This window comes from Pinus tabuliformis, chromosome 6 (assembly GCF_031772625.1).
Source record: "Pinus tabuliformis cultivar Carrire ecotype Pingquan chromosome 6, CPIR1, whole genome shotgun sequence".
NCBI classification, from domain to species: Eukaryota; Viridiplantae; Streptophyta; class Pinopsida; order Pinales; family Pinaceae; genus Pinus; species Pinus tabuliformis.
The window spans coordinates 1,630,968,504-1,630,975,475 of NC_142292.1; positions in this window are offsets into that span (position 1 = coordinate 1,630,968,504).

The following is a 6,972-nucleotide window of genomic DNA, read 5'->3' on the forward strand; positions in this document are numbered from 1 at the left end:
CTTTGGGGGACAAGGAAGTTTATTTGCTCACAAATGTGTATGGTCCACAAAAGCCGGAAGAAAAACTCAGACTTCTAACCTCATTGGAGGAGTTAAGAGGAAGACATTCGGTTATCCCATGGATTCTGGGAGGAGACTTCAATATGATTAGGTCTCTATTAGAAAAAAAGGGGGGACCAGATCACTAGGCAGAGATTCTATAACATTTAAAAATTTCATAAACAACATGAAGCTTGTAGATATGGAGACAAGTAATGGCATATTTACCTGGAATAATAAGAGGGGAGGAGAGTCTCAAGTGGCCTCTAAACTTGACAGATTCATTATCTCGGAGGACCTCATCCTCACAGGCCATAACTTGGTAGCAATGATACTTCCTTTTGGAGGCTCGGACCACTGGCCTATTCAACTTGAAGCATCCTTTATAGGAACTCCAAGAAATAGACCTTTCAGGTTTGAAAACATTTGGCTTAACCATCCTAATTGCATCAGCAACATTGAAATATGGTGGACAGAAGATATGCAAGTTCAGGGTACTAAAATGTTCCTTCTACATCAGAGATTGAAACACATTAAACAAATGCTTAAAGTTTGGAACAAGAATGAATTTGGCAATATATTTGAAGCCAAAAAGGTAGCAAAATGGAAACTACAGGAAATTGACCAAACCCTCATTTTAGAGGGCTTCACCGAGGAGAGTAAGGAACAAGCGGATTATTTTAAACAAGAATGGGAAGACTTATGCAAGCAAGAGGAGATTTTTTGGAAACAGAAATCGAGGGTTCAATGGTTAAAATAAGGAGAAAGGAATACAAGGTTTTCTCACAAATCTACCATGGATCATAGTTCGCATAACAAGATTTCAAAAATCAAAGATACTCAAGGAAAACAGTTCACTACACATCAAGAAATAGAAACTGTTTTGGTTCAACATTTCCAAGGCATAACCGAGGAGCCTCTCATAGATAGATCTCAATTCATCAAGGAATTCACAAAGCACATTCCTAAGCTAGTGACAAGAGAAAACTATAATCTTAACAGGCCAGTGAATGAAGAGGAAATCGAAAAAGTCATCAAAGAAATGAAAAATAGGAAAGCTTTAGGTTTGGATGGTTTCAACGTTGACTTCTTCAAAGCATGCTGGGAAATAGTCAAGCAAGATATCCTTGATGTGGTGGAGGACTCAAGGAAAAACAAAATTTTTTTAACGGTACATAACACCTCTTTCATAGCCCTGATTCCAAAGCAGGATAATGCTATCATACCAGAAAGATTTAGACCCATAACATTATGCAACGTGGTGTATAAAATTATTTCAAAAGTAATTGTGAACAGACTTAAGCCCCTACTCCCAACTCTAGTGTCTGAGAAAAAAACTGGATATGTGGAAGGCAGACAAATTCTTAATAACATCATTGAAGCTCACAAGATGGTTCACTCACTTAAGAGCAATAAGTAGGCAAGTATGATCATTCAACTTGACCTAGAAAAGGCTTATGATAAGCTGAGCTGGGCTTACATCAAGGAAGTACTAATAGCATATGGCTTTGACCATAAATGGATTAGATGGGTAATGGCCCTTCTAACCACCCCAATTTTTTCAATCCTGCTAAATGGCTTACCATCCAAGACCTTCAAGCCCTTGAGAGGACTCAGGAAAGGAGATCCACTCTCACCCTTCCTCTTTATTCTCATGATGGAAATGCAATTAAATATGCTAAAGAAGAAGGCAAAATCCAAGGTATCAAACTCACTTTAAATGGGGATGCCTTGTCCCATCAACAATTTTTGGACGACACCATGCTACAGGATACACCAATAGTCAAGGAAGCTTAAGCCTTCAAAAAAATCCTGAATGACTTTGCTCTGGCTGTGGGGACAGAGGTAAGCCTAAGAAAATCAAAAATTTTCTTTTCTAATACTAATATTTCTATTCAGAGAAACCTCACTAGAATTCTAGGCTTCCAAAGGGATATTCTACCCTCCAAATATTTGGGAGTACCTCTGACAGACAAACCTCTGAGCAACGCAGTTTGGGAGCTGGTTATTAATAAGCTTCAATACAAAATCCGGAAATGGACGAGCAGGTCTTTGAATTTAGCAGGAAGGCTAGTGCTTACAAAAGCTATCCTTCAAACTGTCCCCATCTTCATGCTTTTAGCCCTTCCAGCTCCTAAAGAAGTAATGCAAAACATCAAAAATATCCAAAGGGATTTTCTTTGGGGCAAGGGGGAAGAGAAAAGGAAATGGGCTTTGGTAGCCTGGGATAATATATGTAAGCGAAAGATACACGGAGGTTTGGGACTTGATGACCCCGAAACACTAAACAAAGTCTTGGGGGCAAAACTATGGTGGAGATGGATAAAAGAATCAGTTTCCCCTTGGGCCAAAGTATGGAAATAGAAATATGCAAACAATTGGCAAGAAAGGGATTACATCAGGATGTCTGGACTCATCAAAGGCTCCCACATTTGGAACAAAGCTTGGGAGAATAGAGCCTTAGTTCAGGAACACAGTTTCTGGGAGATCAGAGATGGAGACCTTGCTTGGTTCTGGGAGGATAATTGGCAACAGGAACCTAAACTGTTAAAAGAAGAATTTGCCAATCTCAAGTATGATACTGATGACAAAGGGTTACTCAAAGTAAAGGACTTTTGGGATCAGGATAGAAGTGATGGAAAATGGAGAATATGGAAGAACCTTGTATACAGTGATGATTCCCCATTGAAATCCCAGGCAGAAGCTCTTACAGTCATCTTGGAACAGAGAAATATTCTGAAATCAACATCTTCAGACCAACTAAGATGGGGTAAAAATAATGAAGGAAACTTTAACCTCAAAGAGGCCAAACGAATAGCACTGGGGCTCGACTTCCCAAACTCGGATAAGGTATGGAAGGACCTATGGCAGAACCAAAACTAGATGAAAATTAAACTGTTTATGTGGTTAGTGCAACATAAAAAGATTTTGACTTGGGAAAACCTTAGGAAAAGAGGGGTAGCCGGTCCATCTAGATGCCAGCTATGAGGATTACAAGAAGAAACTATGGAACACCTTCTCAACCTCTGCCCATTCACCTCCACCTTTTGGAATTGGATGGCATCAATATTTAGACAAACAGACAAGGACATTGGCAGCATCACCAGTACTTTGAAGAATTGGAGGAAAAATTTCTCTGCAAATGAAATAATCAACAAAGTGTGGGCTTTGGTTCCAGGCTTTATAATCTGGGATGTCTGGAAAGAATGCAACAAGAAAATCTTCATGAACAAGTTTGGATCACCCCAGAGCATCATGGCTCAGATTTTAAGTTAGATCAAAGAGACTGTAGGAGCCCTCATGAAACCCCTCCCTGAAAACCGGCCTCAAGTTCAGGATGAGTAGATTCTTCTTAATTTGGGACTTTTCCCCCAGTGCACAAACAAGATTGTTAGTCATCTCAAAGTTGATAAGGAATTCTGGCAACCTCCACCATAGGGTTTTATGAAATGTAATATAGATGGAGCCTCAAAAGGAAACCCTAGTATGGCTGGTTATGGAGGAGTCATAAGAGATGAAAAGGGTTTCATACAAACCATCTTTCACAGTCACTTGGGGAGGGCCACCAATAATATGGCAGAGCTCATGGCCATGGAGCATTGCCTAGAAATCTTGAGGGACTCAAATTTACACAACACCATAATTGAAGCTGATTCCGAATTGATAATTAATTCGGTCAAGAGAATTGGAAATGGCTCAGTACCAGAGAAAGTGTCGAGACACTGGAGGTTACTGCAAGTTTATCAACGTATTCAATCCCACTTGCAGACCATGAGAACCCTTAGTTTTATCCATGTGTGTAGAAAAAGCAATAGATTAGCGGATATTTTGGCAAACGAAGGTGTGCTCTGTTCCAAAAGCAACATAAGATATGTCTGGTTAAGGACTCCCCAAGGATGTTTGCGGGAAGAATGCTACAAATAGGTGACTACAAATAGGCGGCGTTAGACAAAGAGTTCTATTAAAGCAAGGAAAATAGGCAGGATGAAGACTGATGGAGACAGAGGATTTTTGGTCCACAGGGGAAAACAATATATGGAAAAGTGTGAGGAGGAGGTTGATACCTCTCTACAGTCTGCATTTGGTTTTCGGGCAGGAAAATGCTCCTGAGACTATACACACTCATGGTTCTCGTGCAGGAAACTATAAAGAGGCCTAGTCCTCACATGGACCCTAATAACATTAAGAAGGGCCTTTTAATTTTTTGGGTTGTGGACTCATTTAAAATGGTGGCAAGTTGGCGCAATCGCAGAAATCCCATGGATTTCGCAAGGACAACAACAAGAACTTTAACAATTAAATCGGACCCGAAATTACTTAGGCTGGATTTTTATCAAGCTTCGGGTCCGATAGGAAGGTTAAGTTCCGTGCTTGTTGCACTATCATCCTGGAATCATGTGCTTATGGTGGATTTCGGGCAGGTAATGTGCTCGGGGGTTAACTCCCCAAGTGGACCCGAAATGACTTTTAAAGGTGGTTCAATGGTCTTATCGGGTCTGAGTTATTGGTTAAAGGGTGTGCATGTTTGCCACCTGAAATGCCTCACAACCATTTGATCTGTTGAGCAAGGTTGCTCGGTCTTCAGAGAAGATTTCGTATTGTTTTGTGGGCCCTCGGCCCAGGGTATGTAATTTTGGCTCGGTAACAACGGGGGGATTGGTTTGTCATTTTGGTGGGCTACGCTGCCTTTGTTCTTTATGTACAAATATGTAACTTTTTAATTAATTGAATAGAAGGAACCACTCTCGCTTAAGTAAAAAAAATATAAATGCAAATATGTATTGAGAAGTTGAATATGTAGATTAACCATTTTTCAAGGTTTTTTTTTTGAGTTATGTTTGTTTATTTAGCAAGAACTCATTTCTCAAATTTTATACTTTGTAAACCATACATAATATCCATCTGCCTTTTAAATTTATACATTCGAAAATGAATTTTAAACAAACAACCAACCTAACAAACCCATAAGAGATCTTCAAAAGATATGTTAGAATCTAGAATAGTTACGCCTAAATAAATTAGCGAAGAGAATTACATTGGCCGAACGAACTATCTTTGTCCTGAAATCAAACTCCTAAACATTTCTCCCGATGAGGACGACTAGATTATTATTCACATCCTCAACCGGGATGTGTAGATTGGCTTCACATTTATTCACTCGAAAAAATTCATCCAGTCCTCAAATTGAAGTCAGAATTATTAATGTCATAGTAAGAAGTTCATGCGATATGTGTGATGTAAGTTATTTTTTACGTGCATTGAGGCGGTCTCTCATCGCGGGACAACTTCCTGGGCCAACAAACAATAAAATAAAAAATTACCGGAAAATTCATCTGACCAAGAAGAAATGCTATTAATGACCCAATCTCAACATAACGGGAAAAATATGAAGACTGAAAAAATCTCCTCCCATGAAAAGTATTATGTTCAAAACCATCCCTATGAGAATAAAAAAATATGGGTGAGATTAAAGGGCTCTGGTTATGGCTGCAGTGAAAGATTTCCAATCATGTAATATTAAACAAATTATGAACTGCAATTTGTTTTTAGAATTTTGGTGTTTAGAATCGATTTTCAAAAATCTCATGTTATTAAAGTCATTTTGCAAATTAATATTAGTAAAGAATTTTATCATAGTTGTTGATTACGACAACATTGCCTTTGCAGCAGCTAATAATCTGGGTGAAACAAAAGCCAGAAGCTGTACCTTCTCCATGTCAAGTTTAGTGTATGAGATATACCCAAATTCACTTTTCAGGATTACGGGAGAGATTATTGAGCCTGAACAATTATACCCTTTGGACTGTAATATGCTCTCGTCTCTATCTGATTCTGGGTTAGAAGAATTTTGAATGGAACTGGCTACATTAACCGCAGGGACTGTTGGAATATCTAATTCCTATTTGTCTCTACTTGTGATTCTTACTAAGTATAGGAGTCTATTCCTAGTAGTTAGGATCTATTTCCTAGATTGGTGTGTGGTTGAGCTAATCTCTCAACCAAAAGATTGTGTGTCCAAGATAGTTTACCTATCTTGAGAGAACACTTCTTGTATATATTTAATTTCATTTGATTAATGAATATATAGACATTATCAAAGTTTATCATGGTATCAACACTCTGGGGAAACCAACTATTTGTAAAGTGTCACATCTGCCTCTTTAGAGCCATCCTCACTCTGCAGTTTGATGTTCTGTTGTAATGGTACTATTGCAGGCTTACACTGATCCATCCTAAATCTTTGTAATAGTCCTTTGACATATTTTCCCCGGGACAAAAATGTTTTTCCTGAATCTCTCCAAATTTCAAGACCCAAACAATATCTTAATTCACCAAGGTGTTTCATTTCGAATACCTGTGACATCTGTTGCTTGATTTCTTTGATTAGATATGTAGCATATCTGTAATGATCAAATCGTCTACATACAAATAAATCATCACTATGCGCCCTTGTTCATCTTTTATGGTGTAAAGATTAGGGTTATTTCTGCTTTTGTTGTAGCCAAATTGTAGAAGAAATGAATCAATATTTTCATACCAAGACTTGGGTGCTTTCTTTAGTCCATAAAGTGCTTTCTTTAACCTACAGAGTAAATGTTCTTTCCCTTTCTTGAAAAACCCTTCAGGTTGCTCTAAATAAACCTCTTCTTTCAATTCTCCATTTAAAAATGCAGATTTTACATCTAGTTGGAGAATCATCCAATGTTTCTTAGTAGCTAAAGCAATCATCATTCTAATGGTATTAAGTTTAGCTACAAGGGCAAAGGTTTCTTCATAGTCAATGCCTTCTTTTTGTGAATACCCCTTTGCTACCAATCTAGCTTTTTATTGATCTATAGTTCCATCTGCATTAATCTTTGGTTTATACAACCATTTAAAACCTATGGTTTGTTTCCCTCCAGGAGATTCAACCAGTTCCCAAGTGTTGTTTCT